A 19,122-nucleotide genomic window follows, 5' to 3' on the forward strand; every position below is an offset into this window, starting at 1 on the left:
TGTTGATGACATGGCATGACACCTCCTTCATGGCACATCACAAAAACATTAATACATCATGAAACACATCGCACACATCCATCATCACATGCAGGCTATCTATGGCATGTCACTACTTCATGTCATGATATCCCATGCAAACTTACTCATGCCATGTCCTCAAAATGCACTGCCACATCAATAAACAAGCACCACATCATCATTATGAGTTGATATGTCAACCATACCATGTGTGGATGCATACATACACCATGCCACCATATCATGCATGAATACATATATATGTATGTATGAATACATATATATATCATGCATGAATACATGTATATGTAAATGAATGTATGTATATGTTATGCGAAATGCCATATCAAATATATCATTCATTTACATATATATGCATGAATACATATATATGTAAATGAATATATGTATATGTTATGCGAAATGCCATATCAAATATATCATGCATAGATGCATGCATATGTCATGGTATGTATGTGTGCATATGCAATGGTAGCATGCATGGATACATGCAAACATTATATCCAAGCTAAAGACTTAAACTTTAGACCTTAGTTTAAGATTTAGAACCTTAGTGTATCAAATTAAATAAAAATCATGTTAACTTATTAATAAAATAAATATTATTTTTACATAAAAATGTAAAAATAGTCAATGCTATTAATTTAATAAAAGTTATAATATAATAACTATTGAATAATTAAACAAAATAAGGACCTAATTGAAGAATATTTATAAGGCTTAATAATAATATAAATAATAAATAAGATATTAAACAGTTTAAAATAATAATTTTTAAATATAATATGATTATATATATAATATTTATTAATTTAAATTTTAGTTAAAATTTAAATTTATATAATCTATATCATCAAAGCCTTATTGGGTGCTCAACCAACACAAGCATGGATGATTTGAAAAAGAATCTACTAAACCATTTAGGCTAACCCTAAGGACAATCTCAAGGCTAACCCTAAGGACAATCTCAAGGCTAGCCCCTAGCTAGCACCTCAAATAGGACACCCATACCTCTTCCTAGGTAGAGACATGGTTTGGTGTCAATTATAACAGAGTGTACCAAGGAAACCCTATAAAGTGGACTTTGGCACCACGACAAATGCTCCTCTCTACGTGCCAAGGAAATCATTGTCCTTGTGAGTCCCACCACTAGTCCTTAGGCAGAAGCTCCAGTGCCTACCTATCAAAATCCCTTACTCTAAGGTATGTATAGACCATCTAGTTTCACCTTCGGTACTACCACCGTAACCAATTCCTCCAAGAATTGGTGACCGTGCCCATGGAGACAAAAAACCATGAATAAGAGAGATGTGAGTCTTATGACCAACAAGACCCATATGAGCATTAACAATATGACCCCTATGGGTATTGTGAATAGGCTTCATCAATAGACTATGCCTCTCTATTCAAAGCCATGGTGCAATAAAGAGCAAGAGACCTTAACAATATAGGGCGCAGAACATCGATGTAATGCTTTCGATACAAAGGCCCACATCATAAAATATTGTGGAATGCCCTCACAAATACCTTGCACCAAATCCCCCAAGTGCTCCAAGCACTCCGAATACCGTGCTAATGCCCTCACAAATACCTTGCACCGAATCCTCCAAGTGCTCTAAGCACACTCTAAATACCATGCTAAACCCCAATGTAATTCTTTATGATGGCATATGTTATAAGTATGGATTCAACCATGCTTACAAGGATTGTTCCAACAGAGTGACAACAATCACCCCTATGGGGGGTAGAATCATGTAAGTTATCACTTAGACAAGCCTTAACTTGTTAAGCATACAAGGAGGACTTATCCATATATAGTCCCCCTTTTTAATTCCATCACAAGGCTCTAAGCCAAGCCAAGGGTAGTAGGCCAAAGGAACATCTAAGGCTGCCAATAAATAGAAAGCGCATGCTTCCACTTCAAAGCAAGCAGCAAAAGTGTCAAAGGCAAAACTTTGTTGACCATCAAGCATTATTGTATATGGTGAGTGTTCAAGTCAAGAGCTTACCTTAGCCTTGCCAAAACATCCCATTGTGGGTGCGCTAGCTTGTTCATCACATCCTCACTTTGTTGTTGTCCTCACTTCATTTATCACATCGGAATGCTCGATGCCTAGATAGAGGTAAGAAGAGATGGTCCTTCACCATGGTTGTCTCTCACAAAAAGCAAGGGATTGAAAGCCTCTTTCAAGGCGTCAAAGGTAGCTTTATCTTCTACCTATAGTGATCGAAACAATTTTCCTACTTTTTCGTTTAGGGTGAGGCCAAAGACACTAACCTTAACTTGATTGTCTACATGGCTGAATGCCTCACAAATCTTGTTGAACATTTCTAGATGGTGTATGGGGTCTCAAGTCCCATCAAACTTAGTAATTAGTTTAGAAATGTGGGTAGGTTAATTTCTCTCTTATCTTAGCCCTTGCATTTGCTGAGGTGTTGGCGGGGTGAAATTACTGAAGGTACCCTCGTCTCTATTTCCATGGCTATCCTCAACATTTCTAGTGTCAGTCATCTTGCCATGGCTGGTGTTGGTGTGCTAGTTGGGGTATGATGGGCGGGGGAGCTAGGCCACAGGAGGATAGTATCCCATCTATGGTCCTTGCATCAGTGGTGGATGGTGGGCTAATATGTGCTTCATAGGGATCCACATGGTATCCAAGATACATTCTGCGGGGCGGATAGTTGTTGTACATAGGTGCCGTGTGCTGGTTGAAATGTTCTGGGTAGGCTCTTTCCCTTGGACAAGAGGTCTCTGAGCCTAGGTGAGCTGGCTCTTAACCTAGGTTCGATATAAGCCTACAATTTTGATATGACTTTGCCATTACGGTAGTCGGCATGGTTCCCTAGACTGCTAGATTAGTCTAGATTGGGTTACTAGGGATGTGTCCCACCTTTGGTCTAGGGTATAGCGTGGTGTGGTTGCTCTCTTTGGCTTGCATAGTATCCTTGGGATTCTAACAAATATTTCCTAACAAACCATGTTTTCGGGTTGGTCTCGTTGACCTATAATGTGGTCCTTTTGGGTGGCATGGATTTCATCCACTGACTTATGCTAGATCTTTCTCTTTGGTATCCAGATTTTCTTTTACCCTAGTAACCTTGTGCCTGGAGTATTTCTTTTGGTACCACCATTTATCACACCATTTGTCACCTAAATTATGGAAACATTGGTGTTGCTAGGGACTGATGGGTGGCACTTGTGGTTTTGATTGTGCAAGGTTAGTAGTATTGGTGTTAGATAGGTCAATCCTTGGAAAGGTGAGGCTTTTGATGGAACATGGTTACTTGCTTCTCTTACCAACAAGTAAAGGATGGGACTCTTTTTGAGTGGCATGGTCGGATTATGGGTTGCCCTTGGAAGCTCTATTGGTTGATTAGAGCGTGAATAGTTCTTTGATGTTGAGGTTGTGTAAGAGTGTAAGACATGGGCTCTTCATCTATCATAAAAACAATTACATATCCCAAGGCAAATTGTAAGAAGGTATTAGTTAGTGAGTCCCAGTCAATATGGCAACAATTGTGCCCCATCCATCATCATCCAAGAAGTACTTCTTCATGCATGGTACCTATAGGCTTAACATAGAAGTTCCCTTCTGAAACATAGTAGTGAATTAACACATTCACGAGGTTTTTAATGTGTTTACTCCTTCCACTCATGTTGTTGTGGGAATGTCATTTGAGATATAGAATGGTATGGCCGTGGCTTCTGGTTGGTAAGGTCATGTCATTTGAGATATAGAATGGTATGGCCATGGCTTCTGATTGGTATGGATGTGGCAGGTTTGTTTTTGGGTACCCTGCAAAATAGGTTTTGTATCCCCGGGCTATGTAGCCAGCACCCCATTGCGGGTTTTGTACTAACTCTATGCCCAGTTTGCCAAAGTAAGAAGACGGTTCCAATTGGGTGATGGCAAGGTTAGGATATCCCTTGGGAGTTCATAGGTTTTCAAGGAGGGAGTAGCGGAGGGTGGAGAGGCCAAGAGCTGAGTGGGAGTACTCCGAGGTAGTCAGATAATGAGGGGTGGGGGAGTAGCCAAAGTTGAGCGTATATCATAGTTAGGGACCATGGGCTTTAGTTGGAGGGGCAAGGGTGCTTCATGGAGTTTTTATTTCCCTTTTGCATGTGAAGTAGTAGTGGTAGAGGCCACTTTGGGCTTCCATTGAAGGTTGGTAACTATGAAATGCAAGAAGAGGAAGTTGGTGATTTGGGGACCCAAATTTGGCAATTGCCTTGATAGTAGCTTGAAGCAGAGGTTTGGGGATCTACTGGTAATTTGTTTTTGAGCAAGTATTAGGGTGTGGGCGAGGATGGTTCGGCCTTGGGGAGCATTTTGGCCGGTGATTTTTCTGTACCCTGCCGGCTTGGGATTACCGAATGGGTTGCCTTCGAAAGGGATGAGGAGTTGATGTTGCCGGTATGTGAGTGTGAGAAGTGGATTGGAGGGGGATCCACAGAGTAGTGGTACCTTCATAATACCCTTGGGCTGTGAGAAGCTTCTTATGTATCTACCAGAGAGTGCTTGCCTTGTGTGCGTAGGGTTAATGTTGTTAGTTTTGTGGTGGGGGTCAGTAGTAGCAGTAATGGCATTGGTGGGGAGGTCAGATTTGGTTACTACAGAGTTGGGTAGTGGTGGCATTGGGGAGGTCAGATTCGGTTGCTACAGAGTTGGGTAGTGGTGAGGATACTCGAGGCAATGGGGTGTCTAGAGTGGTGAGAGGCCTCTTTTTGAGAGGTATGGATCGGTGTTGATTGAAGGGCAGAATAATAGTGGTGAGGGGAGGAGGGGGGTTATCATCTAGGCATGAGTGATCGAAGGGCATGGGTTCTTCGTCCGTCATTAGGACTGTAACTTGGTCGGAGGCCAGTTGTAGGGTGGCAGTCCTTGCATCCTAGTTGGTGTTGCAATGGTTGTGTCCCACCCATCCTCTTCCGAGAAGAATTTTCTCATGCATAGTTCTTGTAGGCATTCTTGTAGTAGGCATCACATAAAACTTCCCTTCCAAGGGATTATTTCCATTGTGGAATAAGGTTGTGATTGTGCCTAGACATTGAACTACTTTGAGTGGCCATTGTTATGACTGTGGGGGTAGGGGTCTCTTTTAATGGGGGCCTCTCGAGGGAAAGCCATGTGTCATAAGACATTAAGTTATAATTAGCCCCTATATCGACAAGAGAAAATTTTTGGGTGAAGCTTGTCAGGGTGGTCATTCCTAACCATAACCGAGCAGGTTTCACCTCCCAATCTTCCTCTTTAAGGTCGACAACTTGGGCCATGTTGGCCGTAATGTTTTTCCCCCGAAGTTTGGCTTGCCGCTCTTTTTAGCCTCTTATTGGGTTGCTATTTTCATCTCATCGTGTTTGGTGTTTCATTTTTTTAAATCATGAATGGCCTTGAGGGTGGTTTCAATTAGTGAGCCATAGTAGTGTTTCAATTTGCTACCATTGAAATATCCCGCCATCTTGACGCTGTCGAGTGTCTCTATGTGCATTGTGCCTTGTGGGGTTATCTCAGTGACTAGGAAAGGTCCTAAACCTCTGAGCTTGAGTTTCTTTTCATGGGTTTTTGTGCTAAAGAGGAGGACCATGTTGCCCTCATTCATTTGTTTTACCTTAAGCTGGTCATCAAACCACTGTTTACGCCTCAATTTTTGACAATCATACCGATAGACAACGAGGAGGTGTGTTTCATCAAGCTTTTCAAGCTCAAACAGGTGACTGCTGAGGACATTGCCCGTGAGTTTTTCCATTACTGCAATTTACAAACTCAGGATGATCAAGAATTCCATAGGCATGACTACTTCAGTACCATAGGTCAAACTGAAGGGTGTCACTTTGTAGCATGTTCGATAGGCCCAAATTGCTGCATGTAACTTTTGTTCCCAATCAGTGTGGCTGGCTTCAACTATTTTGGTTAAAATGGCACAAAGAACTTTATTGGTTCTCTCTGAATGGCCATTGGTTTGGGGGTAGCATGGGGAAGATTTCCTATGTGAGTGACAAGGAATTCTTGTAAGAGAATTGTATTACCTCATTAATGAAGTGCATGCCATTGTTGCTCACGATCTCAAAAGGGCATCCGAAGTGAGCGATCATCACTGACACATATAGGAATTTTCTAGTAGATCACGCATTAGCCTTGTGGTGTAGCCCTTTCTTCGACCGATTTTGTGCAATAGTCTATGGCTATGATGATATATCAAGATTGAGTGTATCGAGCCAGAGGACTAATGGGTCCGATGAAATCAATGCCCCATTTTTCAAACGGTTGCAAGGACACAATAGGGTTCAAGGGCATACTGTCCCTTAAAGCATGGAATTGCCACTTATTGTTGGCATTCATTGCATCGTCTAACATATTCCACTACATTGGCCATTAAGGTGGGCCACCATAGTCCTACTATGAGGACTTTGCGTGTAGTTATATATGCAGCGAAGTGCCCCACATCACAGGTAGAGTGAGCCTATTCTAAAAGGAAGACATATTCGTCTTCTCTCGGACACGTCTTATAATTTTGTCCTTCCCCTGCCTATAGAGTTGGCCTGAAACCTGAAACCAATTGGTAGGGGGGTGCCTGTTTAATGAGGCATCGTGCTCAATCTTTATTGAGGAGTGGGTCAAGTAGTAGGCCATTGGCTACTAGGAAGTGTCCAACCTCTTCGCCCCATTCCGAATTTAAGCATAATTGGAACAAGGCAGTGTCTGGTAAATCATCATCAACTCCCACCACTAGTGGCTCCCCATTTGGGATACGAAACATATGGTCTGCCAAGACATGGTATGAGCCCTTCCACACTATGACAATGAAGTCAAACTCAAGCAAGATTAACAGCATTCGAGTGATTCTTCCAGTTGTGCAAGCATTTGTTTACCAGATATAGAAGATCTTGATGATCTACACAGAAGATAAATTTGGTCTCACCATAATGGGCAAAACTTCTTGACCGTGTAAACCATAGCTAACCCTTCCCTCTCAATGATGGTATAATTTTGTTCTACCTCATTGAGTTGGCAGTTGGCAAAGCTGATGGGGAAATCCATCTTATGTTCATCAGGTTGGGCCAACACATACCCAACTACAAAGGTAGATGCATCATTGTGGACATGAAATATGATGTCTCAGTTTAGGGGACCTTAGAATAGGAGCACTTGCCAAGGCTTTCTTTAGGGTGGTATATGCATGTTGGCATTCCTCTTTCCATGCAAAGAGGATCAAGAGTCCACAAAGGGTGGTATATGCCTCGTGTTGGCATTCCTCTGTCCACTCAAAGAGGATCAAGAGTTCTTAAAGGGGGCGAGCGATATCAACATACATGAAAATGAAATGCCAATAATACCCAACATGTCCCATGAAGCGCTAGACTCCCTTAAAGTTGGTTGGTGGTGGCAGCTCAAGGATAAGCCCCACCATGCTGTCATTTGGAGATTCCTTGTTTGGAGACTATATGTCCTAGGATGACTCCATGCCGAACCCAAAACTGGCATTTGAGAGGGTTCAAGGAAATACGGTAGAACCTACATCTTTCTAGCACCTTCTGTAATATTCAAGGTGTGATTTTCACGTGAAATTGACACAGAGGAGGTCATCCATAAAGACCTTAAGGAATTTTCAGAGATACTCCTTGTAGGTTGTGCACATTAGACGGTGGAAGGTGCCAGAAGCATTGGTCATCCCAAAAGGCATGACACAGTATGAATAAGTTCCCCATTCAGTAGAGCAAAGGTTGTTTTGTGTTGATCTTTGGGATCGATCAATACTCGATTGTATCTAGAGAATCCATCCAGGAAGCTATAGGCTTCCTTTCCTGCGACTCTTTCGAGCATGTGCTCTGTGAAGGGTAAGGGATAGTGATCCCGTATATAATGGCAACATTGACCTTTTTAAGGAGTCCATGCACACTCGTACATTTTCATTCTTTTTGGGCACTATCCCTATAAGTGATTCCCATTCCATGTGCTCAATTGTATAGATGAATTCGACATCTATGAGTCAATCAATTTCTTCTCGGACCATCTTGGAGTACTTTGGATTCATAGGGTAAGCTCTTTGCTTGACCAATCTCTCTCCATCAACCATAGGAATGGTGTGTTTGACTACTTTGGGAGGTACACCCTTCATATCTATGTACTTTCAAGCAAAGCAATCACCAAACCTATCTTATGGCATACCAAACCTATATTTTTCTAAAAAAATTTTAGCAAATAGATTTGCTAAAATACCATTGATATTTTTAAAAATACCAATTTATGAGATTTTTAAAAATAATTTCTAGAATATTCTTGATTTTTTCCTGAGAATCCCATTGTTCACGAAATTTCCAATTCCGCTCGACAATTCTCAAATCCAATGAAAATTTACAATTTTAATGGATTTTCTAAAATTTTTGGATCAAAAATATATTTTTAAAGGAATTTGAATGGTCACGGGAGCTCCAATGGACACACCACATGCCAAACACAAATCCCACATTTTCCTGAAATTTAAAATAATCTTTGTCTAATTTTTCACCAATTTACAGGATTTTTTTGAAAATTTTAATTTACCCCGAACGCAAAAATTTGAAATCCCAACGGTTTTTCCGAAATACGGAAAGCCAATAGTTTCGGGAAAATGAAAAGACAAAAAAAATCAGAATGTGAAAGGTCAAAAGTTTCTGGAATCCGAAAGGTCAAAAGATTTTCCGGAATTCGAAAAGCCAATAGGTTTTTCGGGAATGTGGAAAGCCAAAAGGTTTCAAGAAGAAAAAATCAAAAAATTTCAGAGATTTTTTTTTCTCAAAATTTCATACTTTCTCCTTTTTTTTTTCAAGCTTTTTCACAAGCTTTGAAAAGCTTTTTTGGAATTAAAAAAAAAACTCTTTTTTAACATATTTAAAAAGCAAAAAATAAAACCTTTGTAACTAAGGTTTTTAAAAAATCTAAAAAAAAAACGATTTGGGGGGGTGGCGATTTTCGCCCAGCGCACAGCAGTCTCCCCCCACCCCCCCCTCCGGTGTTGCGATGTGAGCGAGATGGAGAGGGAGGAGCCCTCTCCTCTCTCCTCTGATCTCATCCTCCTTCTCCATTCATTTCTCTCTTCACCCCCTCCTTCTCTCTCTGTTAATAAAGAGGTTAACTTTTAATTAATCTTTTTAATCATAATTAAATCCTAATTATGATTAACATTAATAAAAAATGTGATTTTTTAAGAGGTGTTCATACACGCAGGAGGAAAATAGAAGGAAAATAAAAAATGTGCTTTTTTAAGAGGTGTTCATACACGCGGGAGGAAAATAGAAGGAAAATTCAGAATTGAGAGACGAAGGGAATCCCATGCACATGGGATAGCATTCAATGCATCAACATGCTACCCCCTACTGCATTTCAGCAGAAAATCGGTAGAAATTTGATCGAATACTCGCGGCAGAAAAACCTGCAAAAAGGTATAAAAAATATATTTTTAACCATAAAAATGCTCAAAATATTTCTAAAAAATTAGAAAAAAATTCCTAAAAAATTATAAAAATTTAGGGAATCCATTCTACCAAAAATATCCACAATAAAATATGTGGTATTTTTGTAAAAATTTCCATTAATTCTTATTTTTAACCATAAAAAAGAGAAAAAAATAGCATTAAACTCACGAAATTCCCCCACAACATCGATTCATCCATTGAATTGAAGAAACACGCATTCCAATCACCATATCAACGATCCACGTAATAAACATCAACACAAATCAATAAAATATTATTTTTATTTAGTAAATATTAAAATTTACTTCAAAAAATATCAAAAATTACAATAAGAAAGAAACAATAACAAAAATTAACTAGAGATTGCTCTGATACCATTATTAAAACCCTAAGATCTCTTTAGATAATTGTTATGCATAAACATGCATAAATCAGGCATAAACTCATCCACCCGACCACCCCTGAGCCCAAGGGATGCACACATGAATTATAATGAAGTACATCATACCTTGACCTTGATGTCCCATACCATCAAAAGGTATAACTCCAATCCAGCAACATGTAGCTATAGTGTGAAATGGTAGGTGAGTAGTTATGATCCTCTACACAAGAGAACATAACATAACCTAGCCTCAAGATAACATCAAGAGACCATAACCTAAACCTCCCTTGAGTGTGAAATGGTAGGTGAGTAGTTATGATCCTCTACACAAGAGAACATAACATAACCTAGCCTCAAGATAACATCAAGAGACCATAACCTAAACCTCCCTTGAGTGTGTCCCATGCCCCTATTATATAGGAGGACCCTCAAGTGACTCTTGACTCTCCATCTCCCATGTGTGACCCTTGGATGCCTGACCCTAACCTTAACCCTTGGATGCCTGACCCTTGGATGCTTGACCCTAACCTTAACCCTTAAGGTTAGTCCTAACCCATGCTCCACTAGAGCTTGTTCCCATGCTCCCATGCTCACAAGCCTAATGTGGGTTAGCCTCCTAGTATATGCGCACATAATGTGCATATAACAAGAGGTAAGTTAGGTCTGGTTGATGGAAGAGAGTTGGGGGTGTGGGGATATGAACCTGGGCACACTGACTTTAGCTTGTAGTATACTGGGTCCTCACCAAGGATTGATAGAATCTTCTACAATCAACAAGCCACTTGGGTGCCTCATACTAAAGTGGACCCATGCTTAGCTCTATTTGATCACATGCCATTAAAATGGGGGTGGCATGTGGCTAAATGGGGGGAAGATGACCTAAGGTAATTTCCTACCAGGAAACTAAGAGTGAATAACCTGTTATTGAAGGATGATTTGTTTGTAACTCTTACTGAGGAGGCAATTAGAAGGTTGAGAGGTACGGGTACTGAGGATGGATCTTGGAGAGGGTTTTTATAAGGAGGGTAGGGAAACTGAGGACAGAAGAGAAGAGGTAGGCAAGGAGGGAACTGAGTGAGTTGATGGAGAAATTTCAAGGAACGAGGCAGAGGGGAGGTTTGTCTGAAGATAAAGTCAACCAACATGCTTGGTGTCATGCTCAGTTGGGAAAAGAAGATGATAGGAAAGGGGGGATAGGTGGAGAGCTTCCAATAATAGGAAGAAACCTGCTAGGTATTTGTTCAGATTGGTTAAGGAGAAAAGTGACAAGGAGGTGATAGGGTAGATTAGGGATAAAAAGGGTAAGGAGATTGGAGATATCAAACAGATAGCTCAGAAATGGGTTGAGTTTCTAGGGGCTACCCTAGAAACTCAAACAGATAGCTCAGAAATGGGTTGAGTTTCTAGGGGCTACCCTAAGTATGAAGGAAGTAAGTTCTCAAAGGAGGTTCCAAGTAGAGGGGATCAAATCCAGCCAAAGGTCAAAGAGGGTGCAAAACAGAAGGGTACAACCCAAGACAATGTTCAAGTAGGTGAAGCTTGGGACTTAGCTGACCAAGCAGAGGTTGTTGGGATGGTGTCAAAGAAGACTGGAATCTTTAAAGAAGTGCATGACACACTCAAAACTTATAGGTTCAAGGTGATGGTGTAGAGTCAAGAAAGAAAGATCATGTGTAGGTTGTCATGGTGTCATGGTGGCCTAAGGAGACTTTAGTGGTGGATGGGCTTTGCACCTTAGTGAATAGGAACAAGTATATTCAGACATAAAGGTCAAAACTGCCTGAACAAGTATATCCAGACATAAAGGTCAAAACTGCCTGAACACGTTAAGGGACTGGTAAGCTAGAGCACTTAATCAGAATGAACAGAGGCCGAAGAGGTGCAAAGGTTCAAATGCCAAAAGGAACGCGGTGGTGTCACTTGGAGTCAGCTGGGGACAAAGACACTTTTGTTAAGAAGACCAATACACCTATGTACAAACAGGTTGATTTAGAGCAAAAAAGACCAAGGCAACCAAGTGTAGGGTCAAAAGTTGGAACACAATGGGGTAGAGCAAAATGGTGTTAGTAAGGTTTGGGAAATTCTTGTCCATGAAGATTTTGCACACAAGGCTCAATTGGCAAAGCCGAGCAATAGGCTCAAGATGTTCCAAAAGGAATGTGAAGTTAGAGTTGAAGAAAGATGTTGCAACCAAGTTGTGTCAACTCGGCAAACAAGTCTCTCCTTCTATTATGAAGACATGCATTCCGAACAAGCTGCATTGCCAAAAGAAGGTAATCACTCTAACTTGGCTCAGACAGGAGCTTTGGTGGGGCCATGCAGATAACCACACCAAATTTTGTGGGGATCTGAGGGACTCTCATTCAGGAGCTTGAAGTCCAAGCCAAAAGATAAATAAAAATACAAAAGTATGCACAATTTCTTGTAGACACCAAATTTTGTGGGTATCTGAGGGACTCTCATTCAGGAGCTTGAAGTCCAAGCCAAAAGATAAATAAAAATACAAAAGTATGCACAATTTCTTGTAGACACTGACTTTTCTTATGGCTATAAAGCAAGGTTAAGACCTCTCACGTTTATTTACCTTAGCCTCACATATGCACATAGATAATGATTGGGTAAATACACTCACCCTAGTTTTGAAAATGATTGTTCAATGAGGGCGTCAATTCCATAAAAGTGGGGGTGAATATGATGGTTAGGGGTTGGAATGGATTGGAGATTGTTGGGATAGATCTCAGGTGGGGTGGAAAGAGTTGGGACAGATAAGGGATGAGTTGGGATCATCAGAGGGATTTGCATGTAGCAAGATAATCATTGGAGTAGGTGGGGAAAGGCTGGTTCTCTATAGCCTCCAATGAGGCATGTTGGTTGAAGGATTGGTTGTGGATTAATGAGGCCAAGCTGGTGAGGGTGACCACAAAATCTTTGTATAAGGAGATGAGTAAGAGTGAGATGAATGTGAAGTACTGTAATAGAATCTGGAGGATAAGGTGTAGTATAAGAACTTGGAAGAAGAGGTGGTAATTGTTGTGGGGTTTGGATATACCTTTGAAAGCTCATACTTTTTTGTGGAGAGTTTGCATTTGGGCTCTTCCTCTTGGATACAAATTCGTGAATAGAAACTTTACCTTAGGGGTTTTTCCTTGATGTGGATCAGTAGTTGAGGATGGTAGACATGCTTTCTAGGGATACCTTGCTATCAGGGGGCTATGGACCAGAATTGATAAGTGGGTATTTGATAGCATAGGGGTAAGGGGGTCTTGGGGGGACTAGTTGATGGGGATACTAACAGAACTAGAGGGGTCAATTGATTTGTTCAATTGTGCGCTTTTGTCGCACAGGTCGTAGCTGGGGACTTGCCGAACACCGTATGCGAGCCACGAATGGCTGCAAGCATACAACAAGGAAAGCAAGCTCAACAGAATGCCAAAGGGTGTGTCACTCACCGCTCAACCGCCGCCGCCTTGAAGGATTCCCGCGTCGCAGTGAAGAAGGAGCCGCCGTCGCCGCTCTACCGCCTCTCCGCCCCGCCGTGCCGCTACACAGTGCTCGATCGCTCTCTCACTCTCACTCTCTCACTCTCACTCACTCTCTCTCTCTCTCTCTCTCTCGTGCCGCTACATAGTGCTCGATCGCTCTCTCTCTCTCTCTCTCTCTCTCTCTCTCTCTCACACACACACACACACACACACACACGCAGGATAAGGAGACCAAAGAGATAAGGCAAGAGCACTCTTGTATTCACAACATATGAGAATGAGGATTTTAGGGTTACATTTGACTCTTATAGGTGACTTGGCCGTTCACACTTGGGCACCCATACATGGCCGGCCAATCCTAACCCTTATCCTACTGATATTCAAGGTGCGCCTCTCATCGGCGACACCCAATCCCTTCATCCTTAACATATGGTGCCGACAAGCCCGGCCCATGACTCAGAATATTTAAATTAATAACGTAAAACATAGTACGTCTCAATGTCCCCCTTCCTGATGTAGATTCCGTCCTCGGAAGCTATGGTATGGTAAGCTCGAGAGGGTTGTTGTGGTAGACCGTCTGCAAAACAGGGAAGTAGAGTGAAGGTATGCTGGAATTCAAAAGATATAAAGTGTATAAATTCAAGCATGTTAGACCACAATGGATGTTGCTATGAGAACTTAGTTTAAGGGTCACATGAGTGAGCTAGTGTAGCAAATTAACAGGAGTTTAAAATTATGGAAAGTAAATCAAGAGTTAGCAAGGTGTCAAAGGTTAATCAAGGTTTATACTGGCCTAAGTCAAGGAAAATAACCAAGCTTAATAAATAAACAAATGACCACACTGTGTCTACTCTAAGAACAAGTTAATACCACGAGCCTAGGGACATAAGAAACCTTTTCTTTTCTTTTCTCTTCTGTGTATGAAGCTATATATATATATCCCCTTGAATTTGGCAATTACATGGTCAGGGGAGAAGGTTAGGGAGGAAGCAATAGAATGTTGAGCGTGAGTACATTCTCCCCCTTTCCTTGGGTAGATCATATTATTTGCAATGATGTTGCAGCCTCTTGGAACCAATTTGTCAAGCGGGTCATAGGTTGTGATGTGGGCAGATAGCTTTTTATGACCCTTGTGGCCACATCCAATTGTAGAGATGGTAGTGTACGCTCCCATTGACGAATGGAGGAAATGGTTTCTGACGATACTATTATAAGGGGAGACGTAGACTCATCCGTTTTTTGTTGGGTGTTGACAAGAGTAGGTGTAGAGCATGTAGAAACTTCTATATGAGCGTGTGCCTGGCATGAGGAGCTAGAAGCTTCATGTGGCTCCCCCCTTCCTGAGCTAGGTGGTAATGATCGATATCGTTTGGGAATCCAAACTAACTCTAGAAGAAGTGGTGCAGAGCACTCTGTTACCTTTCCCTTACCACGGTCTTGAGTTGTCATTGGGGTGGCAACACTTGGTTTGCAAGGTTTTACAGGTGATGTAGAGGGATTCAGCTTATGTTTAGGGACCCAAATCTGGTCATTCCCCTCGTAGTACCCTTGGGCTACTAATAATTTTTTAGGGATCCATCGTGATGTTACATTGCCCTTTCTCGGGTGGTTAGCTGCTTTCCTTTTACGAGGCTTCTTGGTGTGGCTGAACGAGATTGAGCAGGGGAAGTAGCTATTAACGAAGCTTTTGGAACCCATTTGTATGTGTTTTTTGGCATAGTAAGCGGAACCTTAGAGACCACCTTGCCTGTTTCCACTCTTGGCGTTGAAGCGTTAGAGGGGTGGAAAACAATCAAAGATGGTTTTGTCACTGGACTTTGTGATTTTTCGTTATCCAACATTTTGTCCACCAGAGTCGATGGCTTAGGAGCAGGATTTTGAGCAGTCAGACCTAGCGTTGGTTCTTGCATCGTGACTTTGTCTGGTTGCCCAATCGATATTGCATTTGGTGGCCATCATCCATTTGTGCCCTAAGTTTACAGTCCCTTCCATGGTACCAACAGGCATAACCAAAAAGTTTTGGATTACGGTCCCCTTATCATAGGCAACCGGAGTGTGCAGAATTCCTGAAACAGGGGTTTTCTTCTTGTTGATACCTTGAACTTGGATAGCACTCTTGGATAAAGGTGGTTTTCCAAGTTGACACCACACGCCATATGATAACAAATTGTGTTGAGCTCTTGTATCCAATAATGCATTATACAGCACCTCCCCGTAAGGACTCTGTAACTCAATTGGTGTAAGATTCCTCCCCAGCCTTAGAGGTATACAGGAGTAAGAATCTCCCTTTCTGATCTTATAATTATTCCCTCTCTAAAATAAAAGAAAGTTTCTGTTTAAAAAAGGAAGACCCTTTTCCTAGAATACTTCTCAGGAGTCACGCCTATTTTAAGGATTCAGAACAATGAGTTCAGAAGTGAAAATCGGTGTTTTGGATACCAAGGTTTTGGTTTTCATTCGAGTACGGCCCAAAAGAAGTTCTTTATCTATTGGGGAGTTTAAGAAGTTATCCCCCAGATATTGTGAGCCTTATATCTGAATTCAATGAAAGTAGGTGACTTAGCCTACAAGCTTCTTTTATCTCTTCATCTCAAAATTCTTAATGCCTTCTATAGAAAAATGTGTCAAACCCAAATCATGGAAAGACAGTATAACTTCAGTGGCAAGTTACCGTTGGCTTCTAAGTTACGCTAGCTCCTTCCTTTATATAAGTCTTAACTTTTACTTGTCGCTCACAGTAATCTTACTTCCATCGATCTCCTCTCTTTCTTAATCTCCTTCATGGCTTGGCAACAAGAACTAGTTTTATCCATAATGATTCCTCACCTTCAAGACGCAAGTGAATCTGTGAAGAAGGATTTTATAGAGCAGTATGAGCGCTCACTTTTCCCTCACTTGGGAACTTCTGTAGCGCAAACCAAATGGCGGACCTATCAAAACATAACTAGGGTAACACCCTGGGGTCAGCAGCACTTTCGTAACAATGTCCGCTTGGCCATGGTTATTGAAGCTTTGGGTTTGGGTCCCCGATACTACTGCGTCATGAGATCAAGGCATCCTGGGTTTTCTGAGCGGGTCTTCTTACTGGCGTGTTTTCTTCCTCATGAGAAGATATGCCTTTACCCCGTTTTTGGCTTGCCTCTCAGAGGTCCTTTTGTTAGAACACCTCATACCACTGAGATAGGCGCAGCAATAACCCACAGAATCATTCCCATAGATGAGTTACCTTATACTTGTGCAGCTTGTGAGGACTGCTTTTGTGACCATATGATGGACGGGCTTATGGAAGTGTAAAGAGTTCCTCTATCTTTACTGTATAAGTTCCGAGAATGAATAAAGTTTAAATCTTGTTCGTATTTTGAATCTTGCTCTCTTTAAGACTTATCTTGGTGGTTAATCTTGATTAAATTTTTTTCTAAGTCTCATATTCGTGAATCTTGCGAAATTATCACAAGTTGCGAGATGAGGACATCTCGCGTTTTTTAAGTGGGGTAGAATGTAAGATTCCTCTCCCAACCCCTTTTTGATGTCTAGTATCTTCCCCTGTAAATCAACCCTCTTCAGAAATATAAAGACCCTGTTGCTAACTATTTTAGCCTAGAGAGAGAAAAATTATTCTAGAGAGAGAATATTTAGATTTTGAATATTTTTGGATAGAAAAATATCTCTTATAATTTAGATGAGTTCCCTTGAAACAGAAATTCAAAAAGAATTTTCCAATGTGCAATTGGAATTAATTGGAAATAGGTATAAAGAACCTTAGTCTAAGGGTCTAGATTTTCAGAAATCTTTAGACTATGGTCCAATTAAGGTTCCTATGGGCCAATAGCATCAATCCATGTGTAGGGAAGAGATAAATCCAAATTTGTAAAAAGAAAATACCCAAAAATGAGTAAATGCTCACATGAGGTGAAGAGTTGAAAATGTACAAGGTTTATTAGTAAAAAAACTATGTGCAATATTAAAAATATGAGATATTTTGGGTATAATGATTTTATTATGACACATATGTAAGGAAGGGGAGTCCCTTAAATGCTCACATAAGATGAAGAGTTGAAAATGTACAAGGTTTATTAGTAAAAAACTATGAGCAATATTAAAAATATGACATATGTAAGGAAGGGGAATTCTTTAAAGGAGGTGCATATTTCACATAAGATGAAGAGTTGAAAATGTACAAGGTTTATTAGTTAAAAAAAACTATGAGCAATATTAAAATGATTCCATTATGACACATATGTAAGGAAGGGGAGTTCTTTAAAGGAGGTGCATATTTCACATGCTTGAATGAGTTTTAAACTCATAAAAATTGAGATATTTCATCTCTCCTCTCTCCTCATTCAAGTCTAGTTCCAAAAAGTTAGCTTAACTGACCTAAAAATGGTCAAATATTGACCAAACTGATTTAGAAAATTCTAGAATCAGTTTAATTGGTTAGGAGCTCAATTTTTCCTATAAATAGAAGCCTCCCCCTTGTTGAAAAATATATAGTGTTTATGCATCGTTACTCTACTCCACCTAAGCCAGAAACTGTGAATTCATTTAATAATTCACTAGTTTTTGGAGCTTCCCTCTTTCTTCAATCCCCATTAGTGGCTCCATCAACATACTTAACCAATTGATTGGTTGGGGGCCTCTACCGTGAACAAAGAATCAAGCAAGTTGTAAGGTAATTAGTGAATATTGATCTTTCTATAATTTCTCCATGATTGTAATGAAATTCTTTCAATTAATCTAGGATGATAATTCCTAGAATATGGTAGGAAGTCCTCTTTTTATGCTTTGAATGAGATTATTTTATGCATAATTTTTATAAAAATTTTGCCATAGCTCCGCTGCTATGACTGATAAATCTCAATTTTTTCTAAGGGATAATGCTTATCATTAAGAAAATAATTAAAATAATCTCTAATTGGATTATCAATCCATAATGGATTGAATCATTAATATACATAAACTAAAAGCATAGAAAAAAGCCATTAATTTGGCCTCAAGCATAGCTTAATCTTGGGTTAAGGAAAAGCTTTATGAAAAGCTTGATTTGGATTGAGAACGGTTCATGAGTATGACCATTTCTTGAGTGAGAGAGAGAAATCATTAGAATTTAAACATAAATGAAAATTAACTTCAATAGCATTATGTAACTCTTCACTACTATTCAAACTTCAATAGCATTAAAAAAAACCATACCAATTAAACTTCTCAAGCTTGAGAGGGGTTGAGAAGAGAGAATTCCTCCCCCAACCCCTTTTTGATGTCTAGTATCTTCCCGTGTAAATCAACCCTCTTCAGAAATATAAAGACCCTGTTGCTAACTATTTTAGCCTAGAGAGAGAAAAATTATTCTAGAGAGAGAATATTTAGATTTTGAATATTTTTGGATAGAAAAATATCTCTTATAATTTAGATGAGTTCCCTTGAAACAGAAATTCAAAAAGAATTTTCCAATGTGCAATTGGAATTAATTGGAAATAGGTATAAAGAACCTTAGTCTAAGGGTCTAGATTTTCAGAAATCTTTAGACTATGGTCCAATTAAGGTTCCTATGGGCCAATAGCATCAATCCATGTGTAGGGAAGAGATAAATCCAAATTTGTAAAAAGAAAATACCCAAAAATGAGTAAATGCTCACATGAGGTGAAGAGTTGAAAATGTACAAGGTTTATTAGTAAAAAAACTATGTGCAATATTAAAAATATGAGATATTTTGGGTATAATGATTTTATTATGACACATATGTAAGGAAGGGGAGTCCCTTAAAT

Source organism: Cibotium barometz, chromosome 58 (genome assembly GCF_041138505.1).
Source record: "Cibotium barometz isolate CiBa-2024 chromosome 58, ASM4113850v1, whole genome shotgun sequence".
Taxonomy (NCBI): Eukaryota; Viridiplantae; Streptophyta; class Polypodiopsida; order Cyatheales; family Cibotiaceae; genus Cibotium; species Cibotium barometz.